We start from the raw sequence: 26,420 nt of genomic DNA, 5'->3' as shown, positions 1-26,420 counted from the left end.
GACAAAACTGCCACACGGGGCCAAGCAATATGGCTCAATCTGTTTATTTCAAGATAAAAGAATAACAGGAGCCACATCAGCAGGGTGCCACAACCCTGTCTCCACCTCTTTCCTGGGCCATAGACTATCAATAAATAAGTTTCCCAGCTCCAAATAATTAAGACCTCCTTCTTATTTGCAAGCTCCAGCCTCAGCTATGATACAGGGGGCAGCCCTACCCCCAGAATATACAAAATGTTACACAAGTACAATATGTACATGGGGGCGGGGGTGGGGGAAGCCCACTGGCAGCAGCTGTTTCCCCTCATCAGGCCTACAGTTAGCCCCAACTGTCATAGGGCCTGACAGAATGCTGCCTACTGCCCTGCCTGGCTGGTGTGCCTCTCAGTAAGAGAACAAGCACCCCTGCATCGACTGCCCCAGCTGACCTTTTGAGGGCCCCAGCTGGCCTGCCTGGGGGCACAGGCATGGAGTGAAGAGCTGGCCCAGGCCTGGCCTACCATGAGTGCCACTTGTGCTAAGCACCTGGCCTCCAGTTAGCCTCAGCTTGCCCAGGCCACCCTGCCATTTGGGGACTGGGAGTCTCTCTGAATAAGGGACTATCCTTGCCCAGAGATGACCCTCGCCCAGATACCTCTGCCCAGAGATGACCCTCACCCAAGGAAGATCCTCATCCAAAGATGCCCGATGCCCTCCTCACCCAGAGATGCCCTGGCCCGTAAGTGACCCTTGCCCAAAGATGACCCTCACCCAGATACTTCTGCCCAGAGATGACCCTCACCCAATGATGTCCTCATGCCCTGGGTGCCCTGCCTGGAGATGACCTTCACCATAGGATACCCTCTTACCCCGGATTGCTCCCACCCAGAGAGGACCCTCACCCTGTGATACCCTCCTCGCCCATATACCCTTACCCATGATGCCTCTGGTCCAGAAGTGACCATTGCCCAAGATGTCCTTGCCCAGGTGTTCCTGCCAGCAATGACCCTCAGCCAGATGCCCTCGCCTGAAAATGACCTTACCTGAAGATGCCCTTGGCCCAGAAGTGACCCTTGCCCATGATGCCCCTGCCCCAGAAGTGACCCCTGCCCAGCAATGCCCCTGCCCAGCAGTGACCCTCACCCAGATGCCCTCCTCACCTTGATGCCCTTGCCTGAAATTTACCTTGCCCGAAGATGCCCCTGGCCCAGAGTGACCCTTACCCATGATGCCCCTGGCCTGGAAGTGACCTTGCCCAGCGATGCCCCTGCCCAAAGATGACTCTCACCCAGATGTTCTTCTCGCCTAGATGCCTTCACCTGAAAATGACCTCATGTGAAAATGCCCCTACCTCAGAAGTGACACTTGCTCAGCAATGCCCCAGCTCCAGAAGTGACCCTTGACCAGATGCCCCTGCCCAGAGATGACCCTTACCCAGATGCCCTCCTTGCCCAAAAGCCCTCACCCATGATGCCCTGTGGCCTGAAGTGAACCTCACCCAGTCTGCCCTTTCCTGAAGATGCCCTTGTCCAGATGCTATTGCCCAAAATCTCCCTGGGCCTGGAGATGCCTTCATCGAAGATGCCCTTGCCCAATGATGCTTGCCCGAATATGCCCTCCTCACCCAGATGCCCTCACCCAGAGATGACCCTCACCCGGATTCTCCTTTCCTGGAAGTGACCCTTGCCCAGTGATGACCTCACCCAAAGATGCTGCTGGCCCATTATGATCCTTGCCTAGATGTCCTCACCCAAAGATGCCCCTGGTCCAGAAGTGACCCCCAACCAGAGATGACCCTCAACCACTGATGCCACTGGCCCAGAGTGACCCTTGCCCAGATGTCCCTGCCTAGTGATGACCATTGCCTGAAGATGCCTTTTGTGCCCAGATGCCCTCACCCACAGATGACCCTGGCCTGAAGATGACCCTGGGCTGAAGATGGCCTTGCCCACAGATGCCTGTGGCTTGGAAATGACACTCACCTGATGCTGTCCTGCACTGGAGATGTCCCTGCCAGGTCATGGCTCCTGCCTGCTCATGTCTGTGCCTGCTGATGCCCCCACGTGATGTTCCCAGCCAGATTATGCCCTTGCCAGGCTGACAGTTAGCCCCAAGAGGGGCGATAAAAACTACCTGGCTGACTTGCCCAGGGAGATGAGCACCCCTTGGTCTCGGCTGTTCTGGGGGCCACACAAATGCTGCCTATGTTGGTTATGGCCTCTGAGGATGGAGCTGGAAATGAGGAGGCCCCAGGAGCCCCTGGGGGTCCTCCAGAGAGGCAGCCTAAAGAGGCCTTTCTCTCCCCATCATGGGTTCTATCTAAGGAGGGAAGGGAACTGGGAAGGAACGGCAAGGGATAGGGTGGCTAGCAGGGGTGGAGTGGCAAGGATTGTGTTGGGGCTCTCCAGGCTGACATCATCTGGTGTTAAATGATCATGATCTTAACATCATCATGCTCATCAGCCCAGTAGAAGAAGGGGATGCAGGGGTTTGTGCCCAAGCATGGGTGCTCCTGGGGGTGCTGGATCTCCTGCAGCAGCTTCATGACCTGCTGCACAGTAGGTTCTGGGTGGACAAACCCTCCCCAGCCTCTCCTCACCCAGGCTCCATGGTGTCAGCGAGGCTCACCTTGTGAAGATCTTTGGAAAGATGGAGGGCTCTGAGCAAGCTGCCAGCTCCTCTGCTCCAGTCTGCCCTCCCTGTGCCCAGGGCACTCTCCTCACCAGCCTGAAGGTCAGCAGCATTCTGGAGGGCTGGGGACCTAGGAGCAGGATGGTCAGCATGGTCTGGGGTGGCAGTCAGGACTCAGCCCTGCCACTCACTGTGCTCACCCATAAGCTGCAGCACCAGTCCCTGCAGCTGCAGGAGTTTGATTTGGAAGGAGAGGTGCTCAGCACCCCTGCCCTTGTCCTCGCCTCCTGCCCCAAGAGGCAGCAGGGTCCAGGGCCCCTACCTTCACGTCCTCCTGTCCTGGGCCAGCCAGCTGGTATACTCCTCCTGGTGCTGCTCCGTCAGCACTGCCCTCTGGTTTTGGTAGAAGGCAATGTACTCTACTGCAAAGAGGGGGTGGTGGAGTAGCACTTCAGAGGTGGGGCACACCTGACCCCCATGCAGCTCCTCCCTCTGCCAGGGCCCTCAGCTCCTGGCTCACCGATGGTGTCCATCTCCCCAGAGAGCTGGATGCAGCGATGTTCTAGCTCCTCTATCTGCTTTCGGAGCTCTACTTTCTCCCCCATCACCTCCAGAAAGCGGATCTGGAGCCACAATGATGGGATCAGGGCTCAGCAGTCACTGGCCCCACCCCCACCCTTCCTTTCCCATGGTGGGAGAGAACCCCTCACCTGCAGCTTCTCGATGTCCCTCTCAAGGGCCTGGTGGGTCTCCCCAGACACAGAGTCACCCCCAGTCCCAGAGGCTGAGGTCTCAGCCTCCCCCTGTGATGGCACAACAAGGAGAGCCTGGCACCGGCAAGTGAGCCTTCGGCTCCCTCAGCTGCCTACAGAGTTGGGCCTGCTCTTCCTCGGCTCAGGTGAGAGCCAAAGTAAAGAACGTCACCTAAGGGCAAGAGGTGAATGAGTTCGTGTGTGCAGGTGCACCTGCTGTTCCTGGGTGGATTGGTATCTGACCACTGGCTCCCAGGTTAGGTGTGAGGACAAGAAAAATCAAAGTGGGGGGGATCAAGGTATAAGAATGGATTACAGAGGGAGGCAGGCAAAGATGGGATGGAGAGGGCACAGGGCACAGCCTGGCTTACCACGGCCTCACGGCTCTCCAGGTATTCCGGGACGGGCAATTTGGCCTGAGGAATTTCTTCCTCCTCCTCCCCATCTCCTAAGAGCACAGCCAGAGGGATCCCAGATGATCCAGTGAAGGAGGGAGGAAAGCTCAGGGCTCCCCTCAGTGCCCACCCTCCCTGGGAGACCCAGGGAAGTGACTGCCCTGAGGAGAGGGCTCAGCCATCCTCAGAGTCTCTCTGAACTCAATGCTGTGCTGCCAAGGCCCCCTCCTCCCCCTACAGCCATGTCCTCTCCCGTGGTAGCCTCACTCACCCTCTCCAAGGAGGGCCAGGAGGTTCAGCTATGCTTGCAGCTGCTGGTTTTGCTGGGCAGCAGCTTCCAGGTGCTCCTAGGGGCCAGGAAGAGTGAGAAGGCACACAGGTGACAAAGTCCTCCCACTCATAGGCCCCACCCCATGCTCACCAGCCACTCTCCTGGGTCTCCTGCAGCTCTTGGCGAGCCACCTGGACCACTACCTTGCCCTGCACCTCCTCACACTGAAGCCGGTCCATGAGCTGCATCTGCAGCAGAATCTGCTTGTTTAGTGCCTCCTTCTCAGAGCTCAGCTGTTAGTAGGCAGCCACGTGCTGCTGGTAGGTGGCCTCATACTGCTGAGGTGGACCAGGTACTGGTCACACTGCTGTTGCAGACTCTGAGCCTCCTGGCTCTTCAGCTCCATCTGCAGGGAGACACAAGGGGGGTGGGAGGAGCATGAGGGCAGGTGTGGGTTTGCTAACTGATTACATTGGTTGCAGGGGGTGGCACAGACCCATGTCTCCTGCACCCAGCCTCACACCTCATCCCCTTCTTTCCCATCACTTTAACTTGAGGCAACACGCTAGAGGGAATGCATCATCTTTAGGGCAAACTCATGTCTAATACTTTACATGCACAATCTCAGCTAATCTTCAATACCTGTATAAAGGGAAAACTGCTAAGTTCCTTTGTCAGGAATCTGAGGATTATCAAAGGGTAGCCTTTGTGTAATGACCAGTTGAGCTGAGTGACATGCCTCTCCTGGGACAATGATGTCCAGACCCAGGAGGATCCCAGGGCTACCAGCTCTAAGAGACACAGGACAGTCAACATGAAGGTCACCTGTCACTCCAGACTGGAGAAGCCTCCCTTCTGGGCCTAGCACTGCTCTTCCCAGAGACTTGTACCCATGGCCCAGTCCTTTGCAGTCAGGCTGAGCATTACCACTTCCTTCAGCCCTCACAGCTTCTCCTGCAGCTAGCCAAGTTTCTTGGCCAGCTTGTTCTTGACGTGCTTCTCTGCCTGCAATGAGCTGGTGAGCTCCATGTTGTCATTGCTCTGCAGAGAGAAGCAATCCGCTGCCACCCAAAGCTGTTGAATCCGGATCCCAGAACTGGGTGCCCACCTCCCAGTGTCAGGAGGGCTGGAAACTCAGCCCCTCCCCTCCGACAGACATTTGGCAGGGTCCTGGCTCACAGGGAGCCTTCCTAGGTCTACACCATCCCCTTTGAAAGGGGGGGGAAATGAAGGCCCAGAGGGAAGTGTTTTGTACCAAAAGGCCTTGCCCAGGGAGGCTGAACACACCAGTCTCACAAAGCCATCCTGCAGCTTGGCCAGCTGCTCCTTGAGCTCCCGGTTCTTCAGGAGCACACAGCTGATGGTCAAGAGGTTGCTCTGCATGTGTGCCAGGATCTGCTTGTGCTCCTCGGCCTGGTTGCCCCATGTCTCTGCCTCCTGCTCCAGCTGCAGCAGCCACTGTTTCTGCTGCTGGTTCAGGTGACTCAGGCCTTCATTGTCCTGCATCTGGGCCTGCAGCTGTCCGGCCAGGCTCTCCAGCTCCTTCTGCAGCTGCTCAGCCTCTGCCTGCAGCTGTTGTTCTGCCTCCAATGGCCCTGTGGGGGGCGCTGGGGACTCCAGGGTAGGAGGCTCAGCTGAGAAGGGAAGCAGCCATCAGGGGCCCCAGCCTCTGGGTTTTCAAAAAGCTCCTGCCTTGGTCCTTAGCTCCTCAGGCAAACTGCATGTCCCCACCTTGGTGCTGGCTTCTTGGCTAACAACTTTCCATATTCAGATGGTCATTACCCTTCCAAGCCACTTTCACAGAGTGCTTGACCATACATGATGGACAGTGGGTACGCCACCCCTATTTACAGATGAGGTCACCGAGGCTCAGAGAGATGACAAGAATTGCCATCCCCTGGTGCAGACCTGCTTCCCTCTGCCACAACACCCCTCGCTGGGGCAACTGACACCCATCCTGCCCCCAGGCCACCTCCGCCCCTGCTTACCCATGTGGCTCTTGAGCTTGGCCAAGGTGGTCTCCAGCTCCAGCACATGACTCAGGCTATGCTCCTTCTCCTCCCTCAGTGTGCAGAGCTGCCCAGAGCACAGTGAAAAGAGCCATGAGCAGGGGCCACCACCTCCCTCTCTACCAACGGTGCCCCCAAAACCCAAACATGCAGCCACCTCTGGCTGCAGGCCACAACAGGTGCACTTGATGTGCCCATTTACAGACACCCAGAAAGATCAAGTGAGCTGTCTGTAGGGGCCTGCCTCACCTTGGCAGACATCTGCTGAATCTTCTCTTGCCACATGGCACGCTCTTCCTCCAGGCCCTCTGCATACCGGTCCCTGTCCATCCACAGTCATCTCTATGTCTACAGATGCTTCAAGAATGGACGCAGAAGTTTGGAGGAAGCGTCATGGATCCTTACCTCCTGGTCACCTGGGGCTCTAGTCCTCACACAGCCCCCCTCCTCCTGCCAAGCCTCACCTGTTGCACGTGTTTCTCCAGCAGGGCCTGCTCCTCCATTACCTGCTGAAGCTGCTGCTTACCATCAGAGACACCAGACTCGCTAGAGAACTGAATGGGGAGGACAAGTTGAGAACTGGAGAGCTCCCACAGCCAACACGGGACTCAGGGTCACAGAGAAGGTAAAGTGTTGGCTGGGGCTCCCAGATGAAGCAAACAGGCTCATGGGGAAGCTGTACCAATGGCATGGATAAAATAATGGTTTGGGGGTGTGTGTGGTGCAGTGTGTAGGTGCTACTAGGCATGCCTGCATGCCATAGCAGAGTGTCTGGCTCCTGTCATGGCTACTGCACTTCCCACCCAGCTTCCTGCTACTGTGCAACTTAGGAAGCAGCAGGTGACAGCCTCCTGGGTTCCTGACACCCACATAGGAGGTCTGGATTGAGTTTCAAGCTCCTGGCTTCCACCTGACCCAGCCCTGGCTGTTGCAGGCATTTGGGAGATGAACTAGTGGATGGAAGATCTCCCTCCATCTCTGTCTGACTTTGCCTTTCTAATGTAAACTGAGATGCTTAAATAAAATTTTTTGAAAAGCTGTATCACTGCGATTCTGATTTTGTAGGTCTAGGCAGGGGCTCTCTGTGCTGAATTCTAGCAATTTTGGGACGACTATGGCAGGGACAGATTAAGGATTCAGAATTTCCAGCTCTTGGCTGAGGCCCTCCCTGATAGTCCCTGGGGATGGTGGCCCCAGCAGGCTAGGGCTAGGGTTTCATGGGCTGCAGCCTCTTACTTGTTGCAGCAGCAGCTGAGACATTTCTAGCTTCTTCTGCAGCTCCTCCATCCCCAGCTGCAGGGTCTTCTCTATCACGAGGACTCAAAGCCTCTCTTGGAACTCAGAGTTCTGCTGCTTCAGGTCCTCATTGTTTTTGCTATTGTTAGGTAGGAAGTCAGTAATGAGCTTATGTGTGTGTGACAGGCCTAAAGAGAAGACATCTATATGCATCTGCATCTCAAAGTCATCCTAACAATGTTTCAGAGGAAGCCCAGATTTCGCATCCTGCCTGCCTTGCCCCCTTCTACCTGATAACCTGCCAGGTGGAGGCCCTCACCCCTCCTGCTTCCTGCCTGATAAATCTTCCACAATCTCCCAGGTGCAGCCCAGTATCTGTATCTCAAACACCCTGCTCCCTTCCTCAGGTCTGATAACATTTGCATCCATAAAGTCCTTTGTTTCAGACCTTCCACAGGAAGAAGCTTCTTAACATTTACATCCATTAAGTCTTTCTTTCAAGGTGGAAGCATGTGAAGACAAAGACCTACTTCTTTAAAAACCCCAGCCTAAATATAGACTGGGCACTCTCTCTCAGGTCCTGTCTGGAGAGGTGCCCATCCGATTTTACGAATGTCCCTACCCTAATAAACTTTGCTACTTTTACCTCCCACTACTCTCTGACTCACTCCTGAATTCTTTCTTGCGTGAAGACAAGAACCCTACAATTTTTCCAGTAACACTATGGTGAGAGGTGGCAGCAAGAGGAATGAGCAAACAGAGATGACTACTTTGGTGACCAATGAAGGACTTCTGAAAATTTACCTGCTAAAAAACTAGGAAGTTTCAAGAAAGGTCAGTTAGCAAGAAAGGTCAGTTTCTGGGAAACTGCAACTTAGCAGATAACAGGGAATAGCAGTTTGGAAACCCCCTTGTGCAATGGTTAAGATAAGTAAACCTGATGTGTACTGAGATAAGCAGGAATGCTGTATGCTAAGATAAGTGAAATTACTGTAACCAAAACCCCCTTCCTCTCTGTATTCAGTTGCTTAAGATAATTTTGTGGATTTTGCCTTTAAATACTGCCTGTAACCCTCGTCCAGTACCTCACTCTCTCAGGAGGGAGGGGTCTGTTTTGCGCAAAACGTAAATAAACCGCCTCTTGCTGTTTGCATCGCCTGTGTCCGGAGTCTGAATTTCTGGGTCCCCAGGGTGCTACCAAGGACCCCGCCAGCTTTGGGTCTTTCATTTGGAGGTCCCACCGAGATCGGCTCCAGAACTTCTGCACTCCAGGACCCGTCGGAGGATCGGTGAGCCAGGCGCCTATTTTCTGTTGTGTGTATGTGTATGTGTACTTTTCTCCAGGAGAGCCTGGCCTGATGGCTGCTCCCAGGGAGAGCCTGGCCATAGGGGCCACTCCCAGGGAGAGCCTGGCCGGACGGCCGCTCCCATCTGTTACTCTGAAAGCTCGAGTGTTTTGGTAAAAGTGACCTGTGAGGAGGCAGACGTGCCTTCTGGCCCCCAGTCCCCACCCTGGGGAACGCCCCTGTGGTGGTACGGAGGGGGAGGGAGAGCCTGGCCAGAGGGGTCACTCCCAGGGAGAGCCTGGCTATCACACTGCTCCTGTCTGAATATTTGAGTTTTCTGTTTTGTCATGCCGTGATTGTACGTGTCGTGTCGTTTGTTCTTTGTGTGTCTGTGTTTTTATTTTCTCTTCCCTGACTTTTTCCTTTTGAGACTATGGGACAGAAATTAACCACCCCCTAAGTTTGACTCTAGGACGTTGGAAGGAGGTGCAGGAACAGGCTTATAACTATTCTGTGGAAGTGAGGAGGTGAAAGTGGGTGACACTGTGTTCCTCGGAGTGGCCTACTTTCAATGTAGGATGACCTTCTAATGAGTCTTTTTCCCATAGTCTCATCCTGCAGGTAAAAGACTGAATCTGCAAACCTGGTCAAGAAGAACACCCGCATCAGGTCCCCTACATTACAGTATGGGGGGACCTGATATCGGAGCCGCCCTCTTGGGCTTTACCCTTCTTGCCGGACAAGAAGGACATAAATTGCTGCCCCCTCCTTTGGTTGTCCCGATGTCTCCTGTCCCAGCCCTGTGTCAGCGCCACCCCCTACTTTTCCTGCAGTCTCTACCTTGTATCCCTTACAGGAGCTGAGAGAACAGAAGCCTCGGAGCCCCCCCACCATGCTGCTGGACAGCCAGGGGCACCTCCTGATGCTGGACCCTCCTCCTCCCTATGGACGTCAAGCAGTGAGGCACCCGCCGTCTGATGCTACCACGGAGTCTGAGGAGAGAACAACTCCCACTCCTGCTGACCCATTCTCATCACCCCCAAGTAGCTGATTGTGGTTGTGTAGGAAAAGAGGGGAGGGAGGTGGTGGGAAATGGTCTTCCCAGGCTTTTCCCCTGAGGATGGTAGCTGGACAGATGCAATATTGGCTGTTTTCCGCCTCTGACCTGTATAACTGGAAAACATATAACCTGTCTTTTTCATAGGATCCACAAGCCCTGACCGGACTCATAGAGTCTATTTTACTAACACATCAGCCTACCTGGGATAATTGCCAGCAGCTCTTGCAGACTTTACTAACCACTGAAGAAAGGCAGAGGGTTTATTTGGAAGCCCGTAAAAACGTGCCAGGAAATGACGGGCGACCCATGCAGCTTCCAAATGAGATAGATGAGGCTTTCCCCTTGACTAGGCCCGACTGGGACTTTAACACCGTGGCAGGAAGGGAAAGACTCAGACTCTACCGCCAGATTCTCCTGACCGGTTTGAGGCGAGCGGGGAGGCGCCCCACAAATCTGGCAAAAGGTTAGGGCCATTGTGCAGGAAAGCAAGGAAACCCCAGCAGGATTTTTAGAAAGACTGATGGAAGGGTAAAGGATGTACACCCCCTTCGACCCTCTGGCCCTGGACCAGCAAGCCGAGGTCATCATGTCCTTTATTGGACAGTCGGCCCCTGACATCTGGGTGTGCCTTCATGGCTGGAGGGGCTTCAGGGGTATACATTGCCTGATTTAGTGAAGGAAGCAGAAAAGATTTTCAACAAGCAAGAAACGCCCGAGGAAAGGGAAGACAGGCTAAGGCAGGAGCAGGATCAAAAGGAAAAATGGAGGGAAAAGTGTAGAGGGAAGGAACTGACTAGGATCCTGGCCACCATAGTTTCCAAAGCAGAGCAAGGGAGGACCAGGTCAGGAAGGGACCCGGGAGACCAGCAAAGGCCCCATCTTGACTGAGAACAATGCGCGCTGGGCAAAAGAGTGTCCGAAGAAACAAGCTCGTCCGAGATCCATTCCTGTACTATCTCTGGAGAATGAAGACTAGGAAGGGGATCCAGCGGTGCACGACTGCCATCAAGTCCTTGCTGAAATCCACGGGACTCGAGCCGACCTGACCGACATTCCCCTGCCAAATGCGGACCATACCTGGTATACCGATGGGAGCAACCTCCTGAAAGACGGCGAGAGGAGAGCCGGGGCAGCAGTGGTGGACGACTGAACAAGGTCAGTAGTCTGGGCTTCTGCCCTGCCCCTGGAACCCCCGCTCAGCAGGCAGAGCTGATTGCTCTGACCCAAGCACTCTGCGCAGCCAAGGGAAAGTGGGTGAACATCTACACGGATAGCAGGTATGCTTTTGTCACTGCCCATGTCCATGGGGAAATCTATAGGCAAAGGGGGCTCCTGACCTCCATGGGAAAGGACATTAAAAACAAACAGGAAATTTTAAACCTCCTAGAGGCCCTGCACCTGCTGCGAGAACCTAGTATCATCCACTGCTTGGGGCATCAGAAAGGAGGGGTCCCGTGGAGGAGGGCAATCGGCTCACAGACAAAGTGGCTAAAGAGGCAGCCTTGACTAGCCAACTATTGGCCGTAAAGGACTCTCCTAATGCAAGATAGACAAGGGTATTTCATCATTGGACTGGACACTCTCCTTCGACAAATTACTAGGTCTTGTGTACCCTGTGCTAAAGTAAACCCCAAGCACCTCAAACCCCCAGAGGGGCCCAGGATCAGAGGGGCACGACCTGGCGTAAACTGGGAGGTAAATTTTACAGAGATTTGCCCCGGCAGGTATGGAGTTAAATATCTTCTAGTATTTGTAGACACCTTCTCAGGATGGACAAAAGCCTTCCTGACCAAGAAAGAAATCGTGCTGGTAGTAGTCAAGAAAATCCTAAAAGAAATATTCCCCTGATTTGGACTACCAAAGGTACTGGGGTCAGACAATGGGCCGGCTTTCATGTCCCGGGTAAGTCAGATGGTGGCACAGGTGTTGGAAATAGAAAGTTGCATTGTGTTTATAGGGTAAGTCAGATGGTGGCACAGGTGTTGGAAATAGAAAGTTGCATTGTGTTTATAGGGTAAGTCAGATGGTGGCACAGGTGTTGGAAATAGAAAGTTGCATTGTGTTTATAGGGTAAGTCAGATGGTGGTACAGTGTTGGGAATACAGTAAAAGTTACATTGTGCTTATTGACCACAGAGCTCGGGTCAGGTAGAAAGAATAAATAAAACTCTTAAGGAAACTTTAACAAAACTGGTCATGGAGACTGACACTAGAGACTGGGTCAAATTGTTACCTATGGTGCTGTTCCGGGTTCGAAACACCCCCTCAGCCTTTGGCTTGATGCCCTATGAGATCCTGTATAGTGTATAGAGGGGCCCCCACCCATTGCCGATCTGTTGGGTCCCAGCATTGATTCCTATGCTACCTCCCCTGGCTTGCAGATGAAGCTGCGCATTTTGCAGCTAGTCCAGGAGTATGTCTGGAAGCCACTAGCAGCAGTCTATCAGCCCCAGAACATGGGAACTCCACACACCTTCCAGATCCGGGACCAGGTCTACGTGACGAGACATCAGGTGAAAAGCCTCGAACCTCGCTGGAAAGGACCCTTCACCGTACTTTTAACAACTCTCACAGTGGTCAAGGTGGACAGCATAGCTGCCTGGGTGCACGCCGCACACATCAAGAGGGCAACTCCAGAGTCCCCAATGGAGGATCAGACCCCGAGACAACCGGAAACGTGGAAATTGCAATGCACACAAACCCCTTAAAGATAAGACTCTTTTTTAAAAAAAACTGTGTAATACTTAAAAACAACTATAATAGTTTAATTAGAATCTGTTTTGCTGTTATTTGAGAGCCTTTACCCTTCCCTTCAATACCATCCCCTGGCTAAAGCTCATTCCAGAGGGGATGCAGATTTGGATGTAATCTCTCTGCCCCAGGCATTGCAGAAAACTGCTGGCTCTGCTTACACCAGGGACCACCCCCCCTTGCTTTTTTCCTGCCGCTTAATGATACCCTTGGGTTTAATAGCTCTGTTAATTGCCCTCCCGTACAGCCTTTTCCCTGTCCTTCCTGTTCCAATGACCTAAAAATGATTCCTTTAACATTAATATGGCCTATACCATTTTACCGGCAAATTGGACTGGTAGCTATGCATATGCTATGCTTCTGCCCAATGTAGACATTATTAGTGGAGATATCCTGTCCTGATTCCTTCCTTCGATTGTATTGCAGGAAGACAAAAACGAGCTGTACAATTCATTCCTATATTGGCTACATTGGGAATTTCTACAGCTATGGTTACAGGATCTGCAGGACTAGGAGTTGAGGTCCAAAGCTATAGAAATTTGTCCCAACAACTTATTAATAATGTACATTCCCTATCCTCCACCCTTCATGACCTCCAAGATCAAATCGATTCCCTAGCAGAAGTGGTCTTACAAAACTGTAGGGGCTTAGACTTGCTTGCCTTGCACAAGGAGATATTTGTTTGGCTTTGTAGGAAAAGCGCTGTTTTTATGCTAACAAGTCCAGCATAGTTCGCGAAGATCTGGAGCATCGCTGTGCCATGGCTAAAAACCCCCTGTGGACAGGATTCAATGGACTGCTTCCTTACTTGCTACCACTTCTAGGCCCCATTGCTGGTTTGCTTGTTACACTATCTGTGGGTCCTTGTATTTTTAATAAGCTGATGTGGTTTGTTCATGAACGCCTTTCAACTGTTCAGGCTCAGAGCGCTAAAAACCGTGGAATATAGCCTGTAAATTTTAGGATTAAAATTTGTACAAAAACAAGAAAGGGGGAATGAAGGACTTTGGAAAATTGTAAAAATTTACCAGAGTTTAACCTGCTGAAAGTTTCAAGGAAGGTCAGTTTCTGGGAAACTGCAACTTAGCAGATAACAGGGAATAGCAGTTTGGAAACCCCCTTGTGCAATGGTTAAGATAAGTAAACCTGATGTGTACTGAGATAAGCAGGAATGCTGTATGCTAAGATAAGTGAAATTACTGTAACCAAAACCCCCTTCCTCTCTGTATTCACTTGCTTAAGATAATTTTGTGGATTTTGCCTTTAAATACTGCCTGTAACCGTCGTCCAGTACCTCACTCTCTCAGGAGGGAGGGGTCCCTTTTGTGCAAAATATAAATAAAGTTGCCTCTTGCATTTGCATCATCTGGTCTGAGGATTTTTGAGTCTGGGGTCGTGATCTAAAGGACCCAGCGGGGATTAGGGTCCTTCAGTCTCCCATGTGGGTGCAGGGCCAAAGCTCTTGGGCCATCCTCCACTGCCTTCCTGGGCCACAGCAGAGAGCTGGACTGGAAGAGGAACAACCAGGACAGAATCCTGCACCCCAATTGGGACTAGAACCCAGAGTAGCTGTGCCATGCCAGCCGCTTCATTGTTCTTTTGCAAAATAATTCCCTGGGTCTTCAAACCTGCAAAGGAAAAAGTTATTGAGAGCAGCCTGAGATCTTTGGCAGCTTTCACTTTCTGCCTCCTTCATTTTTAGCCCCAAGTACCCATGGGACAGCGTCTAATTATTCTGTGAACAATCATGTCTCCCGGGGTACTGGGTGCTCGGGACAGCTGCCTCCCAGTTTTGTCTCTCCCAGGTTCCCAGTGCCTGCCTTTTTGTCTTTTCATCTGAGTTCAGCCAAAAATAGTCCTCAAATTGAGCTGGGACTTCTCCTTTTCTTCAGTTCACTCCCCTCAGGAAGCTCTTTGGTTTTGCAAATGAGGCCTCTGCTCCTGAGCAGCTGGGCCCCAGGGCCACTTCATGGAGTTTACCTGGAGCTTCCAGTCCTGTCTTGGACCCTGAAGGCTGGGGGCCTGCTACACCCAGGCTCTGTGGCTCCAGAGCTGAGGAGTGCTAGGCCAGCTGACCTTACTTCCCCTCCCCACCCCTGGTTAAATGGGGGCAGATGCTTCCCATGCTGGGGAGCATACTGGTGTATTCTCCATGTTAGTGGTGAGGGACTGGGGACTCCTGTTGGGAGAATAAACCTGCCCCCTCCTGCCGTCTTATCTCTGCTTGCAAAGTCGCACATTTCAGGGACTGAGCCCTTGGCCAGCAGCTTGCCCTATAGAAACCATTCAGAGAGCGACCCTCACACAGCACACAGCACCTCCATGGCTCACAGGTTGCATGCATGCCTGGGATAAGCTTGGCCAAAGCATGGACCCATTCTACAGGTGAGGAAGGAGGTCCAGAGAGATGGACTTCACTCAGGGTCACTTAAAGTCACACAGTCGCTCGAGGCAGTGTCCCTGAAGACCCCACATTCCCCCTTTTCCTGATCCTTCTGGGGGAAGCGTGATGGTGCAGCAGTCCCCCAGCCAGGACTGGCCCTGCCTGAGCTAGGAGTCTGGATAGGATGGTCCAGTGTGGCCCCAGCTGTGGCCCCCTGGAGCCTGGTCAATCTCCCCTGCCCTCTCACTGCCGCCCACATGCTGGCCTCCCCCAGAGGTCAGAAAGCACCAGATGAACTCCTCATAGAGAGTCACAGGGACAGAGTGTAGGCCGTGCTTCTGCTGCTCTGAGATGTGAGCCTTAGGAGCAGGTCCCTCTGAGGTGCAGGGTCCTCCACACAGGAGAAATTAGACCCCTTCCAGGGGATGGCAGTGGGGCTCAAGTAGGAGCCCTGTCTGTCCCTTACCTGGAGCCTAGGGAACCTTACCCTGCCTCTGTCCAGCAGCTTCTCCCATCCTCCCACCAGCAAACCTCATCACCCATAATGCTTTTTTGATCCATTGATTAGGACGTTTTAGTTTAAGAGTTATTATATTTATTTGAAAGACAGAGTTAGAGAGAGAGAATTTTCCATCCATTGGTTCATTACCCAAATGGCCACAACATCTGGGCCTGGGCCAGGTCAAAGCCAACAGCCAGAGCTTCATCTGGGTCTCCCACATGGGTGCAGGGGCTCAAAACCTGGACCAACTTCCAGTGCTTTCCCAGGGGAGCTGGGTAGAAGTGGAGCAGCCAGGACTGGAACTGCATCTGTGATGCAGGGGTGGGCTTGACCTGCTGAGCCACAGCCCAGGGAGTTTTAACAGTTGAAAGGCAGGGATGAGGACCCTGGGAAGGAGAGAAGGGTGGTGACAGTGGAACTGCTTCAGAGAGAGGGAGAGGGAGGCGGTGGGGGCGGGAGCAGAAGTCGCCTTGCTCTGTTCCTGGTGGGTTTTTCTGCCCTCTCCCCCATTTTTCTTCTCTTAAAATCCAAGAGCGTGTGGTGGGGAGCTTGTCCTGCTGAGGGCCACGTGGGTACTCCTAATGCCATTAGCAGGCTGCACTTGAAAATCAGCCTGCTGCAGACTTGTTGAATCTCGTCCTACCTGCAGCTGCCTTGGCAGGACCAGCCGAAAGTGCGTGGTCCTCCGGGAAGGCCTGGAGCTCTGGGGTCTGTGCTGATTGGCTGGCATGGGGAGTGGGCACAGGGAGTAGGGGACTTGGGTGCAGATCCAGGCCTCTGCCTCAGGCTGCCCCACCCATCACTCCTGACCAGTGGCCTCCCCTCCCTGGGTGTCAGCTTCCTCGCCTATAGAGTGGACGGAATGCAGATGTGAAGAGACCTTGAGAGATCTCATTGCAGTTATGGCCATGTGTAACTCAGCTGTGATGCCTCGTGGTGTCCCGGGCCACCTGTCTTCACACTCAGCATCTTCTCTGGGTGCCTGGTTCCCACATGGCACCTTTGCTGCTGTGAGTCACTCCAGCTGTCACACCCTCACTGGGGACTCAGTGGTGGACAACAGCCAGACCTGTCCGAGCTTTCCTGCCCTTTTCATTTTCGTAAGAGGGATTTGATAGACACACAGGAAGTGTCACCCCTAGGGGAATATCTAAGACATCCCCAATGACACATGCCCACCAGCAGACATCACACAGCCACACTTCATTTAACCCACCACCATCACCATCACACCTGCATCCTGCACTCTGGTGGTGAGGAAGCTGAGGCCCAGGCAGGTGTCTGGGCCAGGGTCACAGTCTGGGCAGCCCAGACCCAGGATTTGCACTTGTGTCGGGGGCGGGGGTAGAAGGCCATCGTCTGAGGATCTGAATCAGGGGCAGGCAGTGCTGTGCTAAGGCCGCCCTGCAGGACATGCAGTGGGGAGCCGATGGAGCAAGGGGAAGAGCTGGCTGGGCTGGCCCAGGCTGGCCTCACAGGAAGTCCTGCTTCCCCCTGCATGGGAGGGGAGAAGGCAAATGATCAGGGTACACATTCTGAGGCCCCTTCTGCCCACCCTGTGCCTGCCACTGGCCTGGGCTGGAGCCTGTGACAGCTCTGTGTCATCTGATCTTAAGTGGACACATCGTGCCTCGGCCAGGTTGGGCCCCAACTCAGGAAATTGCCAGGAAGGCAGAGAAGTCAGACAGCGGACCTCTAGGCCCTGGGCCCCAAGAGTGTCCCCATGAGGCCTGGCCTGCTGCTGCCTGGCCTATGAGCTTCCAGAACTCTGGCCCCAGTAGCCCCCTGGTTCCCCCAGGATCCCTAGGCCCGGCCAGTGGGCTCAGACTCCCCAGAGGCTGAGCACACATAGGGAGAAGGGATGAAGGCCGAGGACTCCCAATGCCACAGCCTGGTTCGAGTCCGAGGATGACAGGTGCGGTGAGGACACCAGTGGAGGGTGAGGGATGGCAGGGATGGGAGCAGGAAGTGGCTGGGTCTGTGTTTAGGAGCAGAGCTGCAGGTTCCAAGCAGGACTCATGCCTGGGGAGCTGTGGCAGAACCCTCCCAGACCGGCCCCCAAGTTTTCGGAGTTGGAAACTAAGTTGTTTCAGAAAAAAAATTTTAAAAAAAGACTGTCCTAATTTCATAATTGCCTCCCAAGACTCGTCCATGGTTATTAAAAAAAGCAACAAGAGACCATGGGGGAATGGGCCCAGGCCCTATATTTATCACTTGCATTGGCTTCATGAGCTGAGACCTCATGTGGAGTCTTCAAGGTCAGATAATCAACTTGGTGAGGGTGGAGTCAGATTCACACAGGACATTGGGAGCTGGCTTCAAGGGAGCTTGCTGAGTGGACCACCCAGCCCAACCTGAACCACAACACTGCTGGGACTGGCCAACTTCCCCACGAGGCTCTGGACTGCCAACTCCAAGGCTGTGGCAGATCAGGGGCCACCAGGAACTGCAGACAGATGTCTGGGCTGCCCACGGGTTTGTGGCACAATTCATGGTTCTTGTGGTGCAGGGCCAGCAGCAGCTGCCTCACCTAGGAATGTGTCAGAAATGCAGATTCGCAGGCCCCAACCAGACCCACTGAGTCCCAGATGTGTGCTCATCATGCCTGTTGATGCCACCTGCACACTCTGAGGCTGGGCTTTGGAGCTGAGGGAGCCTGGACAAGGCACTGCTCTGGCCCTGCTTCTGTCCCCCACCTCTAACCAGGACATGAGCAAGACCTCGGGATGCTGGGGGACTCATAGCCTGGCAGTGCTGATGGACAGGCTCATCATGTCCATCACACAGTGGTCGTCATGGTAACGGCGGTGCCCACACTGCTGAGTAGATGAGGCCTGAGCAGAAGTGTGGGTGGAAAGATGACTGCATTGCAGGACCCCAGCCCTGGCAGAGTCCCCGGCTGTGAGAGTGGCAAAAAGGAGAAGGGTGAGGGGCAGGTGGGGAAGGTCGAGTGTTTGCTGAGCTCCTGTGCCCAGGGTGTTCAGGCCCCAGGACTTGTGGGACACTGGCATGGACCAGGCAGTGTCTGGACGTGGGGACCGCGTGTGCCTGCAGGACATCCAGTCTGTGCAGCAGCAAGCACGGCAGTGGGCCAGGGTGCAGGGTCTGCTCAGAACCCTAGGGAGAGGGCCAGAGTGCAGGGCCTGCTCAGAACCCTAGGGAGGGGGAGGGGGCGGGGCCTGCTCAGAACCCTAGGGAGGGGGACAGGGCGGGGCCTGTTCAGAACCCTAGATAGGGGGATGGGGTTGGGCAAGGGTGCCCAGGAGGTGGTGGTCACCTGAGGATTTCTGATGGAGCAGAACCAGCTGGAGGTTCCAGGGGAAGAACAGAGAGGAGGAGGGGTGTGCTCGGGGTTGTGGGGGGAGCAGGAGGGAGGCCAGGCCCGGGCATTGGGTCTGGGGCACCTGGGGCACTGCAGGGGCTCAGCCCTCTGAGGCTGCACTGGCCACTGGGTGGACCCCCCTGAGGAGCCATGGGAGGAGCCACATCTGGCCCATCATGGCTCCAGGAAGAGGTCCACTCCCAGTGTGTCCCTGGGAGTGACATGGGCAGATTCCAGCCAAAGGTCGATGAGTGTGGGGGATGAGAGTCACGGTGCCTTTGGACCCACAGAGGAGCTGACATGGGAGGCTGTGTCCTGCAGGCAGCACATGTCCACTGAGCATCCCCGAGGGCTGAGCAGTGGGACTTCACTGTTAGGGGACATCCCAACACCTGAGTGCTGCAGTATCCCACAGAGGGAGATAGAACGTCCCTCCAAGACTGTAGTTTGTCGTGATGGTGCTTGGGGTGGACCCTCAGAGGTGACTGGGCCGTCAGGACTCCGCCCCCAACAATGGGCCGATGCCATCACCATGGTCATGGCTTGGTTATGAAGAAGAGGATGGTGGTGCCCCAGCCACAGGGCAGACAGGCAGAGCTTTGGGGAACTGAAGGCTGGCAGCATCAGAAAGCTGAAAGGAGCCCCAAACGGTCTCCTTCTCCTGGAAGCCTTCTTTGATAATCTGTGATGCCTTTCCTCCAGGAAGCACAGGACCTACCTTGTTCCTCCACTGGACTGAGCGGTCCTGGCGGCTAAAGCTTGGGAGCAACCAGTCCTTGGGCTTCCAAGGGTCAGGTCGGTACCCCATATGCAGCGAGTGCCTGAAAGAACAAGTGAGCAAATGCAAGAATAAAACGAAGATGAAATGAACGGGGTGGTGGAACGAGGAGGAATTCTGGGGTGAGGGTGGGGTGATGAGCTGCACTTCTATCTCTGGACACAAGGGGGCGCCGTCGCTGCAAGGCCTGGCCTGGGGAGACAAGGATTCAGAGGCCTGAGACCCTGGGGCCAGGGCACAGGTCAGCCCTGCCTTGGAACCAAGTGTGGGTCATAGCAGTGGCCTCCCCTCCCAACATGGGCAGTGAGCTTGGCCTTGCTGGTGGCCCAGCAGAAGCGACTCCAGCCCCGGTCTGTGGAGCCCTTCTAGGCCTTCCCCAAGGTATCTATGGCCGCTGACCTTGGGGCTGACTCTGGGAGTGGGGGGGGCTGTGCCAGGGCTGCACCCACACCTGCCTGAGGAAGGGGAGCCAGGTCTCGGCGTGTTTCCAGGAACAAGAACAGGCCACACTGCCACAGGCACCCACATTGCAGTTCGTGCCAGTGCCTTGTAGCTCCCTGGTCCACAGAGCACACTCGTGCTCCACCCAGCACCCGCAGCATCACCCCTGAGAGCCTGGGCTCTCGTCCCTGCTGCAGAGCCCCTCTGTGTTCTGCAACAGCCGCTGTGTCTTCCACAGAGCTGTGCGCCCCCAGCATTGCGGTCACAGGCCGCCCGACCCCTCCACGCGGTCCCTACATTCGGGGGTCCAGGATGGTCGCTTGGGGTGGGGACACCATGGAACGGATGCACACGATTGCTGGTTCTCCCGTCCCTGCTCGAGTTCACTTTGCTCACTTGGGGCGGTGGCTTTCCCCCTGGGTCACCCTCTTGGGCGAGGTCTCTGGGATTACCGGCCCGCCTTTCCACGCCAGACTCCCACCAGTGAAGTTTGAGTTTTGATGACGTTTGCCTGAATGAAGTGCAGGCGCTCCTTGACGGGCGTGCGTTCCAGCGAACCCACTGTGAGCTCAGAGCACCGGCAAGTTGCAGGTGCCTCCAGGGCCCCGGGCACTGAGGAGCGGAGGCCCGGCCCCGCCCACCGCCCCTCCCTCTCCTGCTTTGGCCCCGCCCCCGGCTGCCTGCTCAGGGTTCGGCCCCGCCCACCGTGGGTCCTGCGCCTGCAGTCAGGCTGAGGGGTCGCCCACAGCACAGCGCCTGCTTTAGGACGACGTGTGGGCCGGCTCCTGCAGGGTGGTTACATGGGTGTGCTGTCGCATCATCGTTTTAGGAAATATCCAGGCAGGAAGCAGCAGAAACCAGTGGCTGTCTGTGCTGTTCTGGTCCCACTTGCCCTTTAAAAGTCGCCAACGGGCAGATCCCACCCCCAACCCCACAAGGAGACCCTCCCCTTCCCTGCATCCGTTCCTTCCATGGACTCCCGGGTTCCAGTTTGCTTCTGTTGGTTATAACCCAGTGCTGTGAGAATTGATGTTGAAACTCCACATGCTGAAGTTACCCCAGGTTTGATCGGTCACCTTGACAGTTCCAGTGATGCTTGGAGTGCCTCCTGGCAACAGACGTTCTGAAGGCACAGGCTGGGCAGGGGTTCAGATCCCACCAACCGCTATCAGCCTCCATTTTCCTCATCTGTGCAATGGGCACGATAGCCCTACTGCCTCACTGGGGAAGAAGGAGGCCTTTCCTAGGCAGACTCTCCTGGAGCTCCTTCTGCTGCCGTTTTTTGTTTTTTTGTTTTTTAAGATTTATTTTATTTATTTGAGAGACAGAGAGGAAGAGAGAGAGAGAGAGAAAGAGAGAGAGAGAGAGAGAGAGAGAGAGGTCTTCCATCCGCTGGTTCACTCCTCAGCTGGCTGCAATTGCCGCGGACCAACTCTCACGGAGTCAGCAGACCGAGGGAGAACGAGGGCGAAGGTGTCCAGGAGAGCAAGAATCGACGGGGGAAATGACAGACAGACACCCAAATTGTATGAGTATGCTGCTGCGTTTATTTGCTGCAAAGCATAAGCTTTTATTCCGCTTTTACACGGAACTTGGCAAAGCAAATACAGGCTTCAAGGAAAAGAAATTACGATTACAATCATTAATCAGCAGGACATTCTAACTCACATGTGAGACAATAGTGGTTTCGGTTTTTCAATCTACATGTGCCGTGAGAATCGTTTTTGCACTTTTATGAAAGGTCATAGAGAGTTCATTTCTTAACTTAAAGACAATTTTTCTTTTATAAATTTCTTGATCATTTTATCCCAACCTCCTCTCACACGCACTAATTTGCTACCTGAATAATAACTGGAGGGGGTAAATATTTTCCCGCTTGCGGGGCCCACCGAGGACGAGTCCACCACCACCCACTAATTAGATATTGTTCATATCCTTTTGGCAAAATTCTCTTGGGAATCTTTGCTAATTCTTGCTCTCTTTTGGAATCTTTTTGGGCGTGCACATTTCCTAATAACATCTCCAAGTGGGCTTCTGCCATGCCATCTCCTTCATCAAAGCTAAGCAGCTCCAGCTGCTCCGTGGGATCGAGCAATGTTCCCAGAGTGTTATTTGAGGTCAATGCCCAGGCTGCATTGTGCACAGCCTGGATGAATAGCGGCGCCCACAAGGATATGTTCCCGGAGGTAAAGTTTATTGAATCCTGGTGTCCCACCTGTACCCCACTTGACTGCACATAGCACAATGAAAAAGCACTGCTAAAATTAAACAAAAGCAACAGCAAGGAAAGTTCTCTGAGCCAAGCTGGCAGTTTCGTGCCTTTCTAGCCGCCAGGGGCCATGACGACCGCTGACTGCATGGGAACCGCCTGGGGCTTCACTCCGCGGAGCACTGACCCCACCCCTCCAGCCTGAGGGTCCCAACATGGCAGCAGTTTTGCTATGCAGATGGGACAGCTGTGGGCGTAACAGTTCCCCCTTTGTTTTTAAGACGAAGCTCGAAAACTTCCTGCTGCACATCCAGCAATGAAGTGAGTATACATTTAAACACTCCAGGAAACAATAAAATCACCACCAATACTATTGCAGCTAAAACTCCTATATAAATTAAGTAGTTTTTCCAATTGATAGGATTTAGAGCTTTTATTCCCGATCCTATACTTTCTGCTAATTCATTCAAATCCCCTAGTTGCAATCTAGACTGGCTTGCTACCGCTATTTCCTTTTGCAAAGCATGTAGGTCATGTGTAATATTATCATGCCACACGCCCTGCACATGTGCTTTCACTTTCTCCCAAGGTTGTGAAGTATTATACAACAATGGTGTTACACAAACTGATTTAAAACTACTATGACAGCATGCAGAAAACATTGTTTGCAAGTTAGCAATATCTTGTCCTAAAGCGAGGACCACTTCCTCTAACACATTGATTTTAGCTTCCAATTTTTGATCAATTGCTTCTTGTCTTAATAAAGCCATTGTAATATTCCTGTTTAATGTATTTACATAATGAGCAGTCTGAATTCCGTTCTCTAATGCAGTAGTAGCCACAGCAAATGTAGTAACAATATAAATTAAAGCAGTTATTCCTAGTATCAATGAAGCAACAAATCTTTTTGGCCTTAACAATTCAGATAACATATCAAGTACTTGCAAAGCAGAATTATCATACCATGCATTTTTTCCTAATTCTACTGGCAACATTATAAAGGGAAGTCGGCGCACTATTAGCATAGCAGAATACTTTTTCTGCACTGTGGACTCTATACAATTTGTCAACACACAGTGAAAACATAATAATCTATATGATTGCCATTCTGCACTAATATTTAAAGAACCAGTAGGAGGAACCAACAAAAGAGCATTTGGATAAGCAACACAAGCTTTGACACTGTTAGGTTCTGATTTCGTCTGATTTGGACGCTTCTCAAGAATCATATTAGCAGCCGCAGACAGTCTAAACAAATCTAAATGCTTCCTAATTTTATTCCCTTTTCTGGCATATAAAATAGGTTCCACATATCCTGGAGAAAACCATCGCCTTAAAGGTTCCCCATGTCTTTCATATCGATATCCATGAAATTTATCCACAGCATTAATGTAATGTTCCAGATTCCAGCTGCATTTACATATAGAATTAGAAAAATCCCAAATTCTTAGTCCTAAATTATCAGGATCATAAAATGTAGCCGAATTACTAAAGCCACATGACAGCCATGTTGAATTTTTTGTCAAAGAAGAATCCCACAATTCATCTGATTTGGAAGTAGGAAATTTAAGCTCACATGGTGTTGTGGGCATAGACACAGCAGGGATGGCTGTACAATTGTCATTATAAAGTGCTTGCCCTACTACCTGCAGTTGCCTTTCCCACATCCATCACTTCTGTTCCCGTACCCATTTCTTACCACCAGATATTCCACTTTCTATTGAGCTCGTCTTATCTGGTCCATCTGCTAGAAAAGTTCTGTATGAGGTAGGAAGACAGCCCGATAGTGGTTCCCCCTTAAGTGACAGGCAAATGGGCAGAGAATCTGCTCTTCCCTCAAAGGTTATTAATGAAGAGGTGGAATATCTTTCTTCAGAACCTTGAGCTCCTCCCAGTCTTACAGAATCATTAGTTAGCACTTTAATAGGCTCTCTGTCTAACCATCCCACTGGCTGAATAATTGGAGGATTTGGTACATAGGCCCAATAGGAAATCCCTTCCACTTCCCCCATCGGTGCTGAGACTAAGGCTAAAAAGGCCAAAAAATAATAGGGGGCAGAAAGGGGTCTCCCTTGTTCATGTAGCAACGCCTTCGCTGCGCGAATGAGGTTCTTGATCTTTGTCCACGTGATTTCCTTCTCAGCTGATGTTATCTTCAGCTTCTTCAGCTTGTTGACTGTCTGCTTCTTGTTCTTCTTCCAGCGTCGCTTCCCGTGGCGCTGTCCCAAGAGCTGGCCGGATAAGGCGATCCGGGATCCAGATTGGGACGTCAGCATTCTGTGGAAAAACACAAGCATAGCCTCGTCCCGAGGTTATTAGCAAATCTGGACCTTTCCATGTTCCAGTTAATAAATCCTTCCATAGGACTTTAGGTAATGGTGTTTTATATACCTCTTGATCCCAATGTTTTAAGGCTGCAGTTAAATTTTTATCATCAACATTTAAATGATTTAACACAAATAAACAATGAGACAGTATATGATGTGCTGAGAAATATGAATTTGCCTTTCGCAGCCTTTCTATTTGTAATTTTAAAGTTTGATGAGTCCTTTCTATAATGCCTTGTCCTTGTGGATTATAAGGAATTCCTGTCACATGCACAATATGCCATTGTGCACAAAAGGTGGCAAAAGCCTTTGAAGTATATGCAGGGCCATTGCCCGTTTTTATTTGTGATGGCATCCCCATGATTTGAAAACATTGCACTAGATGTTGTACAACATCCTTTACTGCCTCTCCTGTTCTTGCAGAGGCATGCACAAAATGCGAAAAGGTGTCCACAGTAACATGCACATAAGCTACTTTCCCAAAAGAAGCTACATGCGTCACATCCATTTGCCAAATTACATTAGCTTTCAAGCCTCTGGGATTAACTCCCATTTTTAAAGGATGATACACTTCCGGACAATGTACACACTGTTTCACAATTTGCCTTGCCTGCTCTCTAGTAAGGGAAAACATTTTTCTTAAAGAAGAAGCATTTTGATGATGCAATTCATGACTTTGTTGTGCCTCCTGCACATTCCCTACAAATGGTTGAGTAAATATATCAGCAATAGCATTCCCCTGTGCTAAGGGTCCTGGTAATTTAGTATGTCCTCGAATATGCCCAATGTAAAATTTCTCTGTTCTCCTTTGTATTAACTCTTGTAACTGCTTTAATAATGATAGAATGGGAGATTTTCCTGATAAAAGCGCTGTTTCTAGGGCAGGAAATAAGTTAACCACATATCTAGAATCTGAGTAAAGGTTAAATGCCTGTGGAAACTTAGTAAAAGCTAAGACTACAGCCCTTATCTCAGCTTGCTGAGCAGATGTTTTTTCACCATTCTCTACATAAATCCCATGACCAGGGCTGTAGACCACAGCTCGACCCGTGGATGACCCATCTGTAAAAATATTATCTGACCTTTCTAAAGGTTGAGAGGAAAACCACAATGGAAATATTAATTCTACATGTCTGGCAAATTCTACAATGGGGTGTCTGGGATAATGATATTTTATTTGTCCTGCATAATTTTGCAATGCTAATACCCAATCATCATTATTTTGTAACAAATCATCCACTTGCATTTTATTATAAGGAGTGACTATGCAAGTTGGTTCCTTTCCAAAAAGTTCCTTAGATCTCATCCTTCCCTTAGTAATTAATAGGGAGCATAAATAAGGATAGTCTGCCACTATCTTTGTTTGTGTGTGTGGTAGATGGAGCCATTCTAGAACACCTTCTTGCTACAAACATGCTGTAGGAGTATATTCCGTAGCAAATATTAATAGTAGCCAAGGTTTTTCATAATTTACCTGTTGAACTCGGGCCTTGCTTAGAGCTTCTTCAACCAACTGCAGAGCTTTTATAGCTTCTGGAGTGATTGTTCTTAATGATTTTGGATCTGGATCTCCATGCAACAGCATATATAATGGGCTTAACTCTCCAGTGGTTATCTTTAAATGTGGTCGAAGCCAATTAATATCTCCTAATAATTTTTGATAATCATTTAATGTTCTCATTTTATCCCTCCTAATTGATATTTTCTGGGAGACTATACAATCATCTTTAATGGTTTTTCCTAAATAATTTAAAGGCCTTTCTCTTTGTATTTTGTCTGGAGCTATAATTAAACCACAAGCAGTAAGAGCTTCAATAGTGTCATATAATATTTTTTCTAACATTTCTGATATTTCATGGGCCAATAATATATCATCCATATAATGAATAATATATGCTTTATCATATTTTTGTCTAATTCCTTGTAATGCCTTATCTACAAATTTTTGACATAATGTTGGTGAATTTTTCATACCCTGAGGTAAAGTTACCCATTGATATCTCCTATATGGCCTTTTAAAATTTGTTGAAGGAACACTAAATGCAAAATATTCACTATCTTCTGGATGCAATTTTATGGTATAAAAACA

The 26,420-nt window shown here is 51.6% G+C and overlaps 1 pseudogene; it reads right to left on the bottom strand.

Annotated features, from left to right (window-relative positions):
* Window positions 1-2,404: 2,404 nt before the first annotated feature.
* Window positions 2,405-8,908, bottom strand: LOC133754152 (golgin subfamily A member 2-like; annotated as a pseudogene).
* Window positions 8,909-26,420: the final 17,512 nt, after the last annotated feature.

This window comes from Lepus europaeus, chromosome Y (assembly GCF_033115175.1).
Source record: "Lepus europaeus isolate LE1 chromosome Y, mLepTim1.pri, whole genome shotgun sequence".
Classification (NCBI taxonomy): Eukaryota; Metazoa; Chordata; class Mammalia; order Lagomorpha; family Leporidae; genus Lepus; species Lepus europaeus.
Note: the sequence above shows the minus strand (reverse complement) of the source record. Positions and strands in the feature narration are given on the sequence as shown.